The sequence below is a fragment of the Bactrocera dorsalis genome, chromosome 6 (genome assembly GCF_023373825.1).
Source record: "Bactrocera dorsalis isolate Fly_Bdor chromosome 6, ASM2337382v1, whole genome shotgun sequence".
Lineage (NCBI taxonomy): Eukaryota > Metazoa > Arthropoda > Insecta > Diptera > Tephritidae > Bactrocera > Bactrocera dorsalis.
Window position 1 is genome coordinate 37,930,544 of NC_064308.1, and position 20,662 is coordinate 37,951,205.

General features: G+C 35.3%; 1 non-coding gene across 1 annotated transcript; it reads left to right on the forward strand.

The window, feature by feature from the left end:
- The first annotated feature begins 15,481 nt into the window (after nt 1–15,481).
- Nucleotides 15,482–15,629, forward strand: LOC125779883 (U4 spliceosomal RNA). The gene has a single exon (XR_007423450.1). It is a non-coding gene; the product is annotated as a U4 spliceosomal RNA (small nuclear RNA).
- Nucleotides 15,630–20,662: the final 5,033 nt, after the last annotated feature.

Below are 20,662 nucleotides of genomic sequence, written 5' to 3' on the forward strand. Positions count from 1 at the left end.
AAGGTTGATTGCGGCGCGATATTGGTTGAAAACGAGACGAAAAACTCACAAAGAATCTATGTGACGCAGCATTATCGTGGTATAAAAACCAAGAGTAGTCAGCTCATAATTCTGGCCTCTTTTTATGAATAGCTTCGCGCAAACGATGCATAACACACAAATATTATTCCTAAGTGCACCACACCGCGATAATCGAAGAAAACTGTCAATATAACGTGCTTACATTTGCCACGATGTTCGAACGGTCGATTATCTGATTCCGGGTCGGAAGCATAGATCCAAGACTCATCGGAAGTAATAATACGTTTCATGATATCAGTTGGAAGCATTGTTTCCCAAACGTTAACGCAACGCTGTGTTTCCGAAAACAATAGAGTTATTTTGGATCATTGTTTTCACTAATCCTTCCGATAATAACGGGTGATTTTTTTGAGGTTAGGATTTTCATGCATTAGTATTTGACAGATCACGTGGGATTTCAGACATGGTGTCAAAGAGAAAGATGCTCAGTTTGCTTTGACATTTCATCATGAATAGACTTACTAACGAGCAACGCTTGCAAATCATTGAATTTTATTACCAAAATCAGTGTTCGGTTCGAAATGTGTTTCGCGACTAATTTTGTTCAGCGATGAGGCTCATTTCTGGTTGAATGGCTACGTAAATAAGCAAAATTGCCGCATTTGGGGTGAAGAGCAACCAGAAGCCGTTCAAGAACTGCCCATGCATCCCGAAAAATGCACTGTTTGGTGTGGTTTGTACGCTGGTGGAATCATTGGACCGTATTTTTTCAAAGATGCTGTTGGACGCAATGTTACGGTGAATGGCGATCGCTATCGTTCGATGCTAACAAACTTTTTGTTGCCAAAAATGGAAGAACTGAACTTGGTTGACATGTGGTTTCAACAAGATGGCGCTACATGCCACACAGCTCGCGATTCTATGGCCATTTTGAGGGAAAACTTCGGACAACAATTCATCTCAAGAAATGGACCCGTAAGTTGGCCACCAAGATCATGCGATTTAACGCCTTTAGACTATTTTTTGTGGGGCTACGTCAAGTCTAAAGTCTACAGAAATAAGCCAGCAACTATTCCAGCTTTGGAAGACAACATTTCCGAAGAAATTCGGGCTATTCCGGCCGAAATGCTCGAAAAAGTTGCCCAAAATTGGACTTTCCGAATGGACCACCTAAGACGCAGCCGCGGTCAACATTTAAATGAAATTATCTTCAAAAAGTAAATGTCATGAACCAATCTAACGTTTCAAATAAAGAACCGATGAGATTTTGCAAATTTTATGCGTTTTTTTTTAAAAAAAAGTTATCAAGCTCTTAAAAAATCACCCTTTATTAATCGTTGATTTTTAAGCATCAATTTATTATTTTGATCATCAGATGATATTGTGGCCGTCCCACAGTGGCCAATTTGGCTTCGCTAGCGGCATTTTATTCATAGCTTCCAAAGTAAAGAAGATATCTTAAAAATGTTTTTTCACAATTCAGAAAAATGATTGATTATGTCTGCTCCATGAATTAAAATTCTGTGAACAGACGAGGGTACCTATGTAAAACCAAGAGTATAAACTAACAAAAATTTCGGCAGTTTCCATTGCGTAAAGTCTGAATGCCTCCGTGTTTATATCGTATCCACATGCAAGTGCTCGTAAGACGACGCTGAATCGATATATTAAATTTTCGTTCACTCCAGTTATACGAGCGGCTAAATTTGGTTGTTGAAAGAACCTTCTTGCCGTATTTCCGTTGTTGGTATTTCCAGTAACAGCCATTGGTATGTCGACCAACAAATGCATTTCTTCTCGTAGCTTCTGCTGTATATTTGTTTTATTTTGTCCAACAATATCCTTGTCAACACCACGAGTTTGCCACTTTTTATTGGTATTCTATAGGATATGTGCAAAATAAATTCAAAAAAACTTATCCAGGCATGGAGACTGGATAGCCCATATTGAAAGAGGTTCAATTTAATTGGAAAGCTCTTCACCAAATTTAAGCCATACATATTTTTCGGTGTTGCGTTGCAGATTCCGCATATTTGCGAAGAAGATTCTGAAATGACCCTGAAAGTTTTACCATCAGCATGGTCATGTGAAATTGGTGATCAATAATCAATGAGTAAAGTTGGTACAATATTTAATATTTGGCTCTTAATATTTTCAATTTCCCTGCGACTCAGGTCCGCCGTTTCCTTCTCGCAAAGTATTTTGAGTGGTCGACAGTATCATGTAGAAGAAGGTCGATTGTTCTTCCATAAAACTGTCGGTCCGTTCTGCACTTGCAGTGGTACAATACAAATTGAAAATAAATATTGGTCTCTCATGTTTCCTTCGCAGTCGTTAAATTTTTGCCTATATGTGGAATGGCCGCTGCTGCCATCACAACCCCATTTGTAGACAGCAGTTAAATGGGTGTTATTATTACTTGTAGATGGGATTTCAAAACTTTCAGGGTGTGCTTCCATGATCCTGTTAATTGTATGGTCCACAAGACTTTGTAGTGGCACTTCAGCATAATAATCAGTGACTGTAATGTCACTAGGATAACACTTTTTTTTGGCGAAGCGTAATTTTTCGTAGCATGGATATATATCGGCGTTTTGGTTATTTGCTGCTTTCTTGTTCAAGTTCCAAGTGTATCTGGTATGTCCAAGATCTACAAATAGCGCAAGCGCTTTATCGTCCGAAAATTTGGATGGAAGGGGCTTTGGTTTGTTTATATTTTGTATTACCTTTCCGCTAAACTCATCATCGCCATTTACCATTTCTTCAACTTTGGAAGCACTGCGCTTTCCAGCTTTATATAAACTGCAGCTTGCAGCTACCAACAATCCTTCACATGACACTGAGCCTGACATCTTGTTGACTTGCGTTTTTCTGCAGCACTCGGAAAGCTCTTTTTCCGGTCGTCCAATATTTTCATTTGCTTTTTTCCCAACAATACCAATGGTGTATCTAGCCATTCTTGGTTAATTTTTTCGAAAAATATCTTACTTCTGCCACAGGCCTTCCACTTTAGGATAAGCCTACTAGCAAAATTTCGCAGTTTCTTTCCATTTTCGCACTGCTCCTTCTGAGTAAAGGTAATTTTACTCAAAACGGTACCATAAACATAATTTTCCACGGCGAGAAACTTCTTGGTGGGGATCTCTTCTACATGCCATATTAAAAAAAGGGTGCGTTTTGACACAGACATTTTGCCTAAAAAGTACAATAAATTGAAGGCTCGCAGGTACTCGCAGTTCATTTTGGACATTTTGGACACACAATGGTTTACACCAGAGACCTGCATTGAGTATGATCGATCCGGTTTGATCAGCCTCGCTCAAAACGGTCACAACTCAGCACAGCGGTTCGCAACAAAATTGTTCGATCGAGTTTCGTGCTCAAAACGAAGGAGTTCGATCAATTGATTTGATTGCTCTGCTTACTGATTGAAACTGATTGTTTGTTTCCGGTATGATGATTGGAAATGATTGTTCAGAAAAACACGATCAAGTCCAATGATGCACGAAAACTCATACATCGATCAAGTGTGCGTTTGAATTGATTGTGATTGAACCAATCAGATCGAGAATTGCCCTGCAAATATGTATGTGAATAGTTTGTATGTACATATTTGTGTGTTTTAACGGAAACAAGTTGCGATGCATAAAATCCAAAACATTACTGCATATATTTCTTAATTTTTAATGCTTAAAACTAAAACTCTATTAATGCTTAAAATTAATAAACAAAGGTAATGCTTAAAATATTAGGGAACACAAATTTCAAATTTTTATCACTTCTTCATTGAGATCAACAAAAACTTAAAATTAAAAGAATGTAATAAACTTGGTTTCTTAATCGCTATATCTTTTAAAAAATGAATTTAAAAACAATAAATTATCAACTGAACATGGTCCGAGCCTATTTCTTTTTTCAGTTATAATATTTCCAGCTAAAGAAAAAGAACGCTCAGCGGCTGCGCTGCTGGCAGAAACCACCCGGTATGACCAAACGGTATGATTGTGATCGAGCTGAATGCAAGCAGCATTCTCGAACATTCTTTGCTGCTCACACAAGGCGTTCGACCGAGAAAAATCATTACGAAACAAGCAACAGTGATTGAAACTGATTGTTCGCTTTGAGCACGCTCGCTTACGATTATTAATTTTTGTTGAAGCAAAGTTTTCCGTCACAAAAAATCTGAGTCAATGATCGGGTATGATTTAAAAAATTGTGATCGTTGCAGCTCTTTGGTTTACACATATAGGAAAATTTAAAATTACACTGAATCTAGGTGAATTTTGAAAGTTCTACTCCACGAAAGACAGGTGTACGTTACAATGGGCGAGTTGCTAATACACTTAAACACGATTACGTTTTACAAATACCATACACAGTATCACAACCACAGTTTTTTTATATAATACATACCTTGGCGTTAGTATATAACAAAACTTTTAATGAAAGTAATAAAATTTGCAAGTTTAACACGAATAGCGAAACGATGATCAAAAAGGCGGAAATATTTTGCACAACACTTGCAGAAACATACATATGCTGACTTTGACAGCTCACAGCTGTTCATCAGCTGTAAGCTGAGCTTTTAAAAATCGATTCAAATCTAGTGATTGTATTTGTTATCGATTGTTAAAAAAAAATAACGGTTTTTCAAATTTGAAAATTTTAATTAAATGCCGCTAGCGCAGCCAAATTGGCCACGGTGCGTCCTGGACGTGTTTCGTCGTCAACGTGTTCCCAACCCTTCTGGAATATTTGTACCAATTAAAAATCCATGCTCGAGTTAATACCTATATTATGAACTCTGTATATGAAGCAGCACCGCATAGCAACAAGTGATAACACCATGCTTATCGCGCAACTTTGGTAACTATCCATTGGCGTAACTACAAAACTACAGCTCTTACCATAGTGTAGCATTACTTATGTGTAAATAGAGGCATCACACATGGTTGCTTCGTCTTTAGTTATTGGTGTTTAGATTGTTTAAGTCGTAAACGTGTGTGAATTAATAACGTTCCGCTTTTGTGGAACTAAAAATATGTATATTTTTAAATTTCATTGACCCAGAAATATTAATTGGCGCCCAACGTGGGGCACAACAATAAAAGGATTCAAAATAAAATCCTTCTTTTTGTTGCTCCAAAACAAGATATAGTCCTGATTAATAAAAATCCTAGAAAGGATATAATTCAAGAAATCCTATCAAGGATAACAAAAAGTGAATATATTCGAAAAGAGAACAAAAAGTTTAATAAAAATTAATGCAGGTATGTGCATACATAAGTATCTATTATATTAGCAATACAAAGTGTTGTAGAGGAGCTACAGGAGAAATTGCACTCACTTGAAGCACTAAACCCTATTCCACCAGCGGAGAGAGCTGCATAGATCCTGATAAACAATAATACAAAATTAAATTTCTATGAGGAGGAGGACGATGGAGGATGAAGTCGTGTGTAGAAGTTCACGCAAGTGAGGAAAGTACTCTGATCGCCATTCACTTGGGAGAAGCCAAAAACGATTCTTTTACACATGACTCAAGCAGCTCACGACTTCCGATTTTTGACCAAGTATCTTCTGGGTAGCCTAAGAACTTCCGTTTGAAGGCGAGCTAAAGTGGGAAGGCGAAACATCTCTTCCGCAGGGTTGTGCGCTGGCTTTGGGACCCGCCACGCAAAAAATCATACCAATGAAAAGGAACAACAAGCCTCGGATGAGTGACCCCCCTTTTGATGACGACATGGCAAACGAAATAAAGACTAGGAATTGAGGACATGTACCTGCAATGTCCGGTCTCTTAATTGGGAAGGTGCCGCTGCCCAGCTGGTTGATCTCCTCGTAAAAATAAAGGCTGACATCACCGCCGTCCAAGAAATGCGATGGATGGGACAAGGACAGAGACGAGTAGGTCCTTGTGTCATTTGCTACAGTGGCCGTATAAAGGAGTGCAAGTTTGGTGTGGGATTCGTGGTGGGAGAGAGACTCCGTCGCCGAGTACTATCATTCACTCCGGAGAATGAACGTCTAGCCACAATCCGCATCAAAGCGAGGTTCTTCAACATATCGCTGATTTGCGCCCACGCCCCGACGGCTTTTTATGAGTGCTTGGAGCGCACTTATGAGAGATGCCCCCGCCACGATGTCAAAATCGTGCTTGGCGACTTCAACGCCAGGGTGGGCAAAGAAGGTATTTTTGACACTGCTGTCGGTAAATTCAGTCTCCACGACGAAACATCCCCAAATGGGTTAAGGCTGATCTACTTCGCCGGGGCCCGAAAAATGATTATCTGTAGTACTAGATTTCAGAACAAGAAAATACGTCAAGCTACCTTGGGATGGCATTTCAAGCTCCTTACGTACAGCTGCAACCGAAACATTGGTTTTCGGAAAATGCAAAAGAACAGCTGGTACGACGAGGAGTGCCGTGTCGCAGCGGAGAGTAAACAGACTGCCTACCTCACAACATTACGATCGACCACAACACATGCGGGATGGGATAGATACCGAGAGTTGAAGATGGAAGCGAGACGCATTTGCAGACAGAAAAAGAAAGAGGCCGAAATGCGTGAGTATGAAGAGCTTGATAAGCTGGCCGACAGGGGTAATGTTCGAAATTTCTACGAAAAAATGTAGCGGCTTACAGAAGGTTTTAAGACCGGAGCATACTCTTGTAGAACCCCCAGAGATCTAGTCACCAATTCCCAGAGTATACTTAACTTATGGAGGGAACACTTATCCAGCCTGCTGAATGGCAATGAACGTAAAACGCCAGGGGAAGGCGAACCCGATTCCCCAATCGATGACGATGAAGCAGACGTTCCATTGCCCGACCATGAAGAAGTTCGAATAGCAATTGCCCGCCTGAAAAACAACAAAGCGGCAGGGGCCGTTGGATTGCCGGCCGAGCTATTCAAACACGGCGACGAAGAGCTTATGAGGAGCATGTATCAGCTTCTTTGTAAAATATGGCAAATGGATTGTCGGCCGAGCTTTTCAAACACGCCGGCGAAGAACTGATAAGGAGCATGCATCAGCTTCTTTGTAAAATACGGTCGGATAAAAGCATGCCCAACGATTTGAAGTGTGCTATGCCCAATCCATAAAAAGGGAGACCCCACAATCTGCGCAACTACCGTGGGTTAAGCCTCCTCGACATTGCGTATAAGGTTCTATCGAGCGTATTGTGTGAAAGATTAAAGCCCACCGTCAACAATCTGATTGGACCTTATTATTGTGGCTTTAGACCTGGCAAATCAACAACCGACCAGATATTCACCATGCGCCAAATTTTGGAAAAGACCCTTGAAAGCTGCTTTCGACAGCACGAAAAGGAGCTGCCTTTATGCCGCGATGTCTGAATTTGGTATCCCCGGAAAACTAATACGGCTATGTAAACTGACGTTGACCAACACCAAAAGCTTAGAGCCGTTCGATACCAAACGAGGTTTCAGACAAGGCGACTCCCTATCGTGCAACTCCTTCAATCTGCTGCTGAAGAAAATAATTCGAACTGCAGAACTTAATCGAGCAGGTACAATCTTCTATAAGAATGTACAGATGCTGGCGTATGCCGATGATATTGACATTAACGGCCCCAACACCCGCGGCGTTAGTTCTGCTTTCTCCAGACTGGACGAGGAAGCAAAGAAAATGGGTCTGGCAGTGAATGAGGGCAAGACGAAATATCTCCTGTCATCAAACAAGCAGTCGTCGAACTCGCGACTTGGCTCTCACGTCACTGTTGACAATCATAACTTTGAAGACGTAGATAATTTCGTCTATCTTGGAACCAGCGTAAACACCACGAACAATGTCAGCCTGGAAATCCAACGCAGGATAACTCTTGCCAACAGGTGCTACTTCGGACTGAGTAGGCAATTGAGAAGTAAAGTCCTCCCTCGACGAACAAAAACCAATCTCTATAAGTTAATCATAATTCCCGTCCTGCCAAATGGTGCAGAGGCCTGGACGATGACAACAACTGATGAGTCGACGTTGCGAGTTTTGAAGAGAGTTCTGCGAAAGATTTATAGCCCTTTACGCGTTGGTCACGGCGAATATCGGAAAGCTGTCAGCTATGCGGCAGCTAAAATTATGACAAGATTGAGACATATACATCTGATAAGTCGTCTGTCAGTCCGCACAATAGAGCAGAAAGTGGAGAAAGGAAAATGTTTTCTTCTCTCCCATGTAGTAATACTTTGTGCAGTGGTCCCGTGAGAGAGACATGAGTTGGGAGTAGGTTAGATTTAGTGGCTTAAAGTCCCATACTCCAGCTTTAAATATACTAACGTTAAAAGAGAGTTAGAAGCGTAAATGCGTGCAACTTTTTTCTTTCCTATATAAATCAATTATTCAACTCCACCATATCCATCCATATGTATATATGTTCATACAATAAATGTAGCTAATAGACCTGCCGAGCGTATATGCAAATAAACTGTTAAATACCTTATCCATTTAAAAAAAAAATTTCTAAGGAAAATGAATGCAAATTTTTATTAAGTGAGGTTCATAGCCTAAAAAATTAAGAATAAATCTTTATGTATATTTTTTTCATTTTCTTATTTAAGAGCATTTTCTTAGAAGTAAGAATATGTATGTATGTATAGTACATTGTCATAGAAACTAATAAACAGCATACATATGTACTTATGTACATATGTACTCGCATAGAACGCAGGACCAAAAATAAGAAGATTCCTAGGCGTGGTAAAGTATTTTATTGCTTTAACAAAATGAGCAAGCCGGTCTTAAGTAGTTGTTTGTAAAAGATGAAATTATACGTAGATGTTTCTGTAAACATACATACATATTATTAATTAATAATAATGTAAATGAAATACTAGGTTTGGAATGAATGCAATGCCCATTTAAGATATAAAACAGCCAAAGCTCCTGCTATGTATGTAAGAGATTAGGTGTACGTAGAGGCTCGAAAAAATTACAGCTTTAAATATTTTTTTCCTCGGTAAATTATTTTATTCTATAAAAGATAACAAGGTTTTATCTGACTTGCCAGAAATTTGAAAAAATAAAAAAATATTCTTTTAAGTAATGGGTGTTTGTTTCTTTAGATTTACAGGAAAAATCAAAAGTTGATTGTTTACTATAAAAAATATAAATTAAAAAATAATAAAAAATAACTAAAACTTTATAAATTTCATTGCAATCTATCGATTATTATCTTATTATACTTTAAGAGTTCGATTACGAAAAATTCCGACTACCCCTAGTTCCTTAATATTTAACCATTTACGTTAGAAGGGAGTAGGAGATATTTAAATGAACTAAATTCGCGGTACAAATTGCCTCTGGCGAAGTCCGTTTTTTGTGCTTGAAGTTATTGAATGGCAATTACCACAGTTGCGTTGTACAAGTGCATATGTACATATGTTTGTGCTCACGCGAGTTGTGGACTTTTTACCGCGATCAATTGCCTTTCAGTACATTCACGGTCCTGCTTTCATGTCCGTCTGACTTTTGTCGTTTTTGTTTACACGTTTATTAGCGTTAATTGGTGTTTATGCCTTTGTAGATGTGGCACGTCATGCAACAGACATTTTACACTACACACTGTGAGTAATTTCTAACTTAAGCGTGCTCAAAAATACTGCAATCAAAATATTAAAATATTCAAAACGCTATTAATGCCATGGCGCCTGTCGTGTTTCATATCGAGGTTTAATGGATTTCGACTGAATGATAAACGTTCAATACTTATTCGCTGTAAATCGTGTTTTTGAAAGAAATTTTTGAAAAATATGCTTTTCCTTTATTCAGCCTTGCCGTAAACTACGTGTCAACGTTCCCCATAGAAAGATTCACAAATTTGCGTTTAACTTCACATTGGAAAAATCTCTCTTCGAAAATCTTCCTTAATCCTAATCCTAATACATCCGAAAATTGCCATCTGCTTAATTTACTATATGCAGCTAATACCGATTCGATCAAAAACGAAATGTACAATATATATGTAAATATAAAATTAAACATTTAAGCTAAAAGAGTCGCTTAGTTGGCTCTATAAATTTTCAAAGCTTTTTTAATGCAACAAAATCAAAACAAAAGTATATATGACATATCATTTCACTCCAACATTTCACTCGAAATGCATGATTCTTTTCGTTAGTTTTTCCTCAACATGTCGAAAGAAAACTAAATAAAAGCATGTTTGACACTTAAAAAAATTCAAAGTCAGCCTTGGATCAAAAAATTCTTGAAACCATTCTGAAGAATTCACCAGATCTTTAAAATACAAATTTTTATGTAAATATAAAAGAATAATACTACTAAAAATCGCATGATATCTAATTTCAAGGCGAGCATGTCCGAAAAAAGCTTAGATACCTCCTAAAACTAGGCAGGACGCATCGGACTCCATGGATTGGTTCCAAAATCCATTATTACTTATACTTATGTAGTTTGGAGAAACTTGTATTTCGTACCATAGGTCGTCTTTACACACTGCTTTTCACTTTTCAACACTTTAATGTAGCATCAACCCCAGCCATGTAAAATATATTCAATCAAGCATTATTCCCAACAATCGTGCCGAAAACATATGTAAATTGCCACTGAAGTCATTGAAGATGTTTAAAAAAAGTTGTTATACTTCGGTAAAAAGTAAGGATTGCCAGAAAAGTGAACAAAAAGTGTTTGGTAAAAAGAATAAAACGAGTTGCGGCTAGAAAGTCCTGCTTGCCGTTGCAAATAAAACAGTGTTGTTATGTTGAGCATTTGTTTGTCCAATGTACATATGTATGTTCGCCTGTTGCTTATTACAAATACTCCAACATCTCATCACTCCACTGCACGCAGTGTGTCCGTAAAGCACTCTCGTTGCCATGGCCATATTTATAGCCGCACGTCCAAGCATGCACGCCCCACTTGCTACATGCGACATGCATCTGATTGCGTCAATCGTCCACTCTTTCGCATTTTCCCGCTTTAATGCGTTCAATTTTTTCTACGCTGTTTTTTGGAGGCTATGTATTTGAAAAGTTTTCACAGTCTCTACACTTCACAAATGTGACGTCCTCACGTAAACGCGTTGAGGATTTGTAATTTTTTCTTCATTGAATTCAGTCGTTCCCTGCTGCTGGCGAAGACCACATTTGTGGCAACGCCACAAAAACCACCATAAATCAGGTTTATTTAACACATTTCGAGCCCCATACAACTTGGCACAGTGGCTATGATTTCGTTTGTACCCTCGCAACATGTTGCTCTGAGTGAAATATTTTTGTTTAACGGATGACTTAAGTAAATACCAATTTAGGATATACCTGTATAATATAATATGTAGCTTGCACACAAACTGACCGATCAAAATCAATATTTTTGTGTAATCTTTTGTGCCCTAAGAAATGCAAAGAATATAACTTCTACATCTTTCCTTGTTTTCTACAAATTCGAAATGGACAAAACTCTGAAACAATCTTTCATTCTTTGAAATAAAAGTAAAGTAAGCGCACGTACGTTTCATTTGAGGAAACTACGGTTGTTGGCTGTAGGTTTGTAGTTTCCAAAAGAATTTTGTTTTCCCGTCAATCTGGTTTATTTTAATGTCAAGTCCGTAATCGTCTTGCAGTTTGCATAACATCCTCTGGTGGTTTTTTTCGTTTTTACGAAAAATTTATGCAGATATTTTGATATACTTATTAAAATTTTTCAATTTACGTACTTGTCAAACGTTGATTTCCGCCTCAAATTGATTGTTCCTTACACATTTCACATGAGCTTGCTTACATTTTCTTTTTTTATTATTTTGTGTTTGCTTTTGTTTCCATTTACATTTTTTCACCTACGAGTTTTTGTTCAACAATTACATTTTTAATTGATTTTTATTAACTTCACTTATTGCGGTTGGTATTTCGGTTGGGCAATTGTTTTGTCAGGTCAGTTGGTGTCCATGACACCATCAGTAGCAAATAAACATTAATTTTAAGCGTCCAGTGTCTTTTTTGCAATTGGTAGGCAAACGTCTGTTAAGCATAGTTGAGGAATTGTGCCACTTATTCAATTAGACTATAAATTTTCAATACCTCTCTACACAACAATCGCACCACAAATTATTATCAAAAATAAGTTTGAACCTTATTTTCGTCGGTCGAAAACTAAAACTGATGCAATTACGATTTAAACATATGTATGTATATTCGATAGTACATAATTTGTTCTTACAGCTGCAGCGGTAAGTAGTTATTTAGTGTGTAGTAGTTATTATTAATGTGTAATTCAACAGTTCAGTGATTAATTGTACCGGTCGGATCGATTAGAGATTAGGTACAGCCGAAAGCCCCTAATACAAAAAAAAACTCAAAAGGAGGGAATTTAAAAGACGCTGGTTTTGGATTAACGTGAGTTACATTTTTGTCCCCAAAGGTAAAAAAGAGTTCTACTGGAAAGAAGTACTCAGATTCGATAAATTCGTAATTTAAGAATTTTTAACAAATTCGAATAGTTCTTTGTGTTTTGATAAATTAATTGTAATTTTGAGGTTTTTAAGCCTTTTAAAGAGATACTTGCGTTTTATTTATGATATCTTTTCTTTGTGAAGACTTACCAACTTAAAAAAAATATTAAGCCACTAATGCCCAGTGCCGAAATAAAGCTGAGTGTCTTAATTGGTGTTTAAGTTATAGTTCTTTCTAATTTTTCGATAATCTGAGGGCAGAGTAACAGCTCGATTCCGTCCAACTGCAATGCCAACCTCCTCAGAGTGTCAAAGAACATGTGCGCCAAATTTCTTCAAGTCAGGTTTCATACAGAATAAACCCCACCAAAATATCAGTAGCTGTTTTGAAAACTTTGGATAGTAGTGAATCGAAGGTTATCAGTTATAGGAATTATATAATCAGTGTATATAATTTTATATATTATAGGTTATCAGTTATTCAAAGTAACAAGGACCATTTGCGCTGCAAAGTCACATTCACGCGAATATTTGAACTGTGCACCCTAGCTCTAATTTAGCTCATAACTAGTTGGTTTTACTGCAGGCTTTTTGCATTTGTGTAATTAACTTTACTTGAATAACTGTATAAAATAGGTATAAAATACGCGTATACATATGAATGTATATAAGTACTTTAATATACACATAACTGAAAGAAAAGCCATAAATAATAATGACATTTTTTTATGCAGACGACGTATCTCATAAGTTTACACATCAGACAATTTGTACCTATACTTGTATACCTGTTTAAAAATACTGATCTAAAGGAAAAGTAAGCGAAAAAATGGCAAACTCAAGAAACTTTTACAATTCTTATAGAAATGCCGGCATCGTTTAACAGCTCACATTAATCCTCCACCCACAATTGGTATTAAGAAGTATGATATACATGTGTAGGTGTATATATATATGTCTCTATGTATTAGCTATAAAAGCAAATGGAGCTATGGGCATTAGGCTCCTTTACTGGCAGCAGGCTTGTGTTTAGAGGGTAGCATTGAGTGTGACATATATATGTAGGAGATGTAACCGAGGGATATTTGCGTTTTATTTTACACATTTATAAAGTTTTTATCCAAAGTATAGCCATTTCCATATATGTATTACTATCTCTGCTGGGGCATATCGCTCATTTGCTGCAAAACCGGCATAAGTCAAAAAAATCGATTCACCAGAAAACGCGTTTAAAGTTTTCAACTTACTACAACCTTACACGGTGACTCCAACCTTACACCTCTTCTCAAGCGGAGCATATAAGAGGTATTCATATGAATTTTTCACTCAACATGAAGTATGATATAACGAACAATTCTGCAGCATTAACTCCAAAATCACGTTTTTTGAATTATGCCGGTCTTGCAGCAAATGAGCGATATGTATATTGTATAAATTTGGCGCTCTCTGAAGTAAAATAACAGTATACATACTTTAAGAAAGCAGAACGTCAGTGTATTAATAGAAGTTCCCTTCTATATCTTATATATAAAAATGAATCGCAAAATGTGTTGGTAAGCGCATAACGCCTGGGCCAATTTTGCCAATTCTTTTTTTAAAATGTTCAAGGATGGTTTTTACGGCAAGAAACAATTGAATAGTTGCCGGAACACCCCTAAAAACAGCCGTTTTCTTTCTCCCATACAAACGAATGAATGTTTGTTTATTAGTAACGCTAAGGGAACGACTCAACCAATCTTAATAAAATTTTCAGAGAATGTTCTGTGTGAATCGGGGAAGGTTTAAAAATAAAAAAAACTGTATGCTTTTCGTGAGGAAAAGTCGGAAAATTGGAATATGTATTACAAAAAGTTAATTTTTTCTTTTAAATTTTTTTGTTTTGTTTCTTCAATTATTTGAATCGTTCAAATTTGTCATTTGCTTCAAAAATGTTTGAAAATTGTTCAGTGAAAATGTTATGTGTGTTGCACATAAAGTGATCAATTACAGATTGAAATATGTTACGATGCCACGAAGAGGTCGCGCTAATATCGGTCAGCGTTCCTTTTGCCATCAACATACATTAGCAGCCCAAGGCACATGACCGAGTACACCCAGGATGCGATGACATACGTGTTGAATTATGGATCGCGGTCAATCAGCAAGCGATTGTCACGATGTCACAGCAAGACTTTTTCAAGCTTCGATGGACTTTATCTTGAAGTAATGTACGTATACATATATGGTGCTGTTAGATGCTAGATGTATTCTGTTGAGTGGCAAAAGAAAGGTTTGTCGCACGCATTCATTCTTCTTTGGATTGTGGATGTTGGATGGTGTTTACACCAGATCAAATTGATGAAATTATTTCTGCGGAAAAAAAAAAAAAAAATAAAAATGCTATGTTTTTCACACGGCCAAAAATATGTGGCGTACTCACGAGTTGGAAAACTATCTTCTCTGTACACTTACGCACCGGAACAAAAACCAAAAAATGTTTTTTATCAAGCTGTGTTACATTGAAAAAAAGATATGATAAATTTAACTTTCTTTTCATTTCAAAACACATAATTTCACGCAGGAAAACGGCTGCGGGGTCAGCTAGTTTTACATACAAACAGCCAACTTAGATGAAAATATGAACCGGTGAAAACAACTCAAAAAATTATGAAGATATACACAATCATAAAGATGTATACAAAAATCACAAAAAATGCCTGTTAATCTTTATATATAAAAAGTACGTGCCACATTGTTTGTCCGCGATGGACTCCTAAACTACTGAACCGATTTTAGTAAAATTTAGCACACTGTGCCCAGTTCGAACCAACTTTGAAGATAGGATATTAGAAACAAGTCATAATTAAAAAATACAGTGAACCCTCTATTAAATGGACACTCTATTAAGCGGACATCTCTATTAGCCATGCACATTGTTGATGTTTATTAAGTACAATCATTAAGCGGACAACTCTACTAACTGGACAGAAAGGCTGATAACCAGACATTGAGAAAGCAGCCTTAAATTCGTTATTTTTTCCAATGAAAAGTATTTGTATGAACCTTGCGGAGAGGCGACATCGTAATCAATGAGGTTCTACCGAGGTGAGATTATTGCTAGTTGAAAAAAAATATATTCAAAATTAAACTTCAAGTACAATCCCTTGGACAAAAACGTTTTGTATTGAATAGTTTATTATATGAATAATAGTATAAAATGTACACCACAGCATTGCGTGGCGGGTCCCCTAGTAAATATATAAATTGAAATATTTTTAAATATATTGGGCAAGCGATAACTAAGGGTAAAAATTAAGATATATCAATAATCAATTACAAGCTATTGGTAGAAAAATTGCTCCTAACAGTACACTATTGGACGTTTTAAATTACATTTGTTCCAACGAATTCAAAATTTATTTAATGCAGGACGGTGTTGGTACGAGTATACATCCTAAATCGAAGCTTATAAAAACCTACCTTCGCTCTTATACATACATACATATGTGTTAAGGAAGACTGACAGGCTTGGCAGCATATCTATTGAAAATGAAGTTGCATAAACTCTTAACATTAAAACCTATCGGCAGCCGGATTTAAATTTTTGCCGCCCTTGAGCACTGGAAAATATGCCGCCCCGTCACTGAAATTTCACTCAAAATTATTTAGATTTGATATTATGTTTTTAAAAAATTAAAATATTTAACGTATTGCAAATAATTTATTATATATATAATACTTCAGTGTAATATAAAAAATAGAGGTTCTTGTTCTTAAAACTACAAATTTTGCACTGAGCTTGACTAATAAATGTATTACAATAATTTTTTTCACAGGCAAATACGCCTGACTTTTTGAATTGCAAATTGGTCGATTAAATCTTCACAATCGAAACGTTGAAGTACATCTGATTCGAAGCATAGAATAGCTAAGCTATTGAGTCTATTTGAATGACATTAAAAAAAGTGGTCTAAAGTGGTCTCGACCTGACCGTTGTACATCTCCATCCCGTGATTCATCAGCATGTAATTTTCTCTTTCTTTTACTAGAAACTGTCGTTTTATATTCTTTTATCTCTGAAATATTTAAAGCAGTTTTTTCATAGATTTCGAATTCATTTCTCGTATCAGCAACAACTTTGATCAAACCACGATAATCGTCGATCCGTCAGCAATGCTACAATCAACTTTCTGCAATCTTTGACTAACAGCATTGAAACGTGATAGTAAAAAATGCCAAAGTATCTGCATAAATGATGTTTCAAGTCGCTCCAATTGAATTCGCAAACCTTTAGCTTCTTGTCTTGTAATTGCATTAGCTTCCATATTTTCTTCAATAATAATCAAAGTCTCGATTATTTCGTCGCAATGTTAATTAACTACATGAACGAGCAATTCTTTTTCCAGTATGAAATTGTAAAACTTCCCAGCGGTGCGTCGATGCAGTAAAGAAGTTATATAAAGTTTGTACAATATTAAAGAAAGAAGCAGCTTCTGGTGCGTATTCTACTGCGTGAACTCCAATTAAATTCATAGAAGGAGCAGCACAAGGAGCATGTTCTGCAAGATCATTAATTTCATGAATTCTTGCCTGTAAACCTGAATAAATTCCTGATACATTGTTAGCGTTATCATATGATTGACTTCGGCAGTCGGTGAGATCAAGACCAAAACTCGAGAATCGATAATACAGCAACAAGCAAATCTTTAGATTTATGTCCAGAATTTTCAATGAACATCAGAAAACGTTTAACAGGCGTTCCATGTTTTTGCACGTATCTGATAACAAACGAAAGTTGGTCGACATGACATATATCAGGTGTGGAATCTACAATACGAGTAATCGCATAATATTTCGCTGATTTGACTTCTTGAACTATGATAGAAAATACTTTTTCTGATAAAAGCTGTATAAATTTTTTGTAGATAGTGTTTGATTAACTATATACATAATTGTATCAAACCTACATGAAACCACAATGAAATATTTGGTTACAACATAAACATGACTTTATAACATACATATTTCAAAAGGTTTTAAGGAATTCATCATGAAATAGTTCAATAGCACGTACATGCATGTGTGCTTTGATATAAAATACATATGTATATAGAAAATATACATACATATGTATGTATAAAAATAAAAAAAGTCTTTGGCGCATTGTAGATATGCGAATCTGTAAGCGTACATTCCTTAACATCGGAAATAGCATAACTTTTCTAATTTAACACTGAAAATGATCAGTTCTGTTATTTTCCTGCTCCTGATGTGAAGTGGTGAAATACGCTAATAATTTTCTGTGTTGAAACACGCTCATCCAAAACAGTAAATATCCCAAAATTTAAATATCCCTAAATTTTCGAAATCGTGAACCTTCTCTATAAATATACGTTCTCTGCTATTACTTTTATAAAATAATTTCGATGTTTCACATCTGCCAGCTGTCGACTGACAGCTCACTTTTTTTTCTCTACTTTCCGCCCTAGAAAATTTGCCGCCGTGGGCGCTAGCCCCAACTGCCCCTAGTGTAAATCCACGACTACCTATCGGTTTAATTCCTCTAAAATAAAAGCACGAACATATTTAAATAATTAACAACATAGGAATTAAAACATTAATTAAAATATTTCTTCCAAGAGCATGTAGCTCTTGCTTTATTGAATCAAAGAATATGACTGATTTAGTTTACAAAAATTCTTAATCTTAAATACGAAATCAATAGTAAAGACAGAAAGCAAAATACAATTAAAATTCTAAAGAATTCTTATCAGCAAAATCAATAAGTGCGCCGCGCTTTTAAGAATGTCGATCGTAAAAACATACTTGAAGCAAGGCGGAAATGCACTTAAAATTCTTTAGAATTTTGGTTACAAATATTGTCAATGCAATTTCGACTATTTTATAAACAAATGATAAAATTAAAGAGTTCGATGCGTCTTATGAAAAATACGTTGCCCACAATTAAGTGGAAAACAATAAAAGAACTTAGTTTATTTTAATTTACGTATTAATGACGTAAGTATGTTTAAGTGTACATGTATGTATGTATGTAAACAGACATACATACATGTATGTTTATATTAATATTTTGTGTGATGGTGAAGTGGATATCAGACGAATAGATTACATAAGTTCTGTGATTGTTTTTATGCAGATTATAATAATAGTACAGATAAAAATAATTAGAATTCCTATATTGCCCCCAGTGTTTATTATAGCATTTCTAGAAAGATTATGTTTTACAGCTTTTATTGTTTCGTTAAAATGTATTTCGTTAAGATTTAAATTCGGGAGTGATATATTATTTTCTTTAACTCTTAATGCTAGTTTGTTTAGGATAAACATTTCTTTTACATTTATTTTATAGTTTTCATAGATTTTTAAATTAGTTTCTACAAAGCAGTTTTCATATTTTATGAAAAATGTTTTTAAATTTTCAAATATTCGTGGTTTTTCACAATTAGCAATAATTTTATCATGGTAATTCTTAAATATAAGTAAGCCTGAATAAATTTCTTTTTCTTCCTGGTTTTTCATTGTAGTCATATTACAATTAGGTTCTAAATTTTTTACAATGTTTGTTAAGCAGTTATCATTTATTTTTGTTAATTTCTTATATTCTAAATTGTTCGGTTCATATATTTCATTTTTATATATTAAGACAGTATTTTCGTTTAAAACTACAGTTTTATTTTGGATGTTTGGTAGTGGTTCAAATACAACTTCTGCGAATGTTTCATTTAAAAATGTTGGGATGCTCAATGTCAAAACTACTAACTTTTCTTTATATGTAGCGGATACTTTTGTGTGTAGGTAAGATACTGTTTGGTTAATAAAATTGAATTCTTCAGTTGTCAATATGTGTGATGGAATTATTCCTAGTTTCGAATTAAAAATGACGTGTCCTATTTCATTTACGTGGTCTATTAACAAGTTGATATCGTTATTAATCTGGAAAATATTTTCGAGAAAATTTGTTTCGTCTTCTAAATTGAGAATTTGGTTTTGGATTTCGGTTTTAAACTTATTTATATATTTTTGAATAGTTTTCTGTTGTTTGTTAATATGATTTGTGATATTTAATATTTTGTTTTCTATGGAACTCCCCAGATAATTCATTTCGTTTAGGGCGGTCATTGTTTCAGTCTTACTTTTTTCTAGAGTTCGAATTTTGTCCATAATTTCTTTTTCGTCATCACTATCCATTGTCCCTACTACAAATTTAAGTCCTTTCCCTATTGCGTTTATTAGTCATCGTTTCTGTCTAAAATTAGGAATTAAGTTTTTAATTTTTGTCCTAAATATGTATGCTTTTGTTAACGCTTCCTAATAGAGGAGTAACATTTGTATATGTGTCCGAAAGTTTATGTATATTGTCTTGTAAAATATTTACTGTTTCAAAGTATTGAGTAGTGTTAATAATATGTATTACCCTTAAGTAGTTTTCAATAATTTCCGTGTCCTTCAGTTTAATTGGTATATAACCGTGGTTGGCTGTCAAGTCTTCAACTTCTAAGTATTGTGCTCCTGTTTCGAGTAGCACTGATACGTAAAGTAATACAAGAAAAATCATCTGAAAAGGTGGTATGTTAGGAGTTTTGAGGTATTACGTTATTTAAATTTTGAAATTTTTTATTTCTTTTAATGTATGATTTGTAATATTTATGTCCTCGATCTGTTATAACGTGTTCATTATCTAATCCGGTGACAGTGATTTTTCGAAATTTATAATGGTTTTTACCTCCTCTTTCATCCTTTAAATAAACAGGGCCTGTCTGAATTTCTACATTTTCGCGTGTTTTGTTGAGTTTATTAATAGCTTTTTCTTTATTCTTTATTATTAATTCTCTAATTATTTGATATTCACCTGGGTCTATATTTCCATTTCTAAAATTAATTGGTTTCTTTCCTGTACTTGAATGAGTTGTATTGTTATAAAACATAATTATTTAATAATTTTTTCTTTTGTATTTTCTGCATCTTTATTAGGATCATATTTTAAAATTCTAATATGTTCATTTATAGTGTTGTGTAACCTCTCTACATCTGAGTTAGATGTATGATTATTATTTGACGTGTGATGTATCTCAATTTCTTGTTCTCTAAGAGGTAGAGCTTTAAAACCTAGTTCATTATCTACAACCAATTTCTTTATATTTCCTACTATTGACAAATATTGCGTTAGGGCTAATTTAAATTCTATCCAAGATCTATTTTTATTTTGAATTGCCTGCGCAA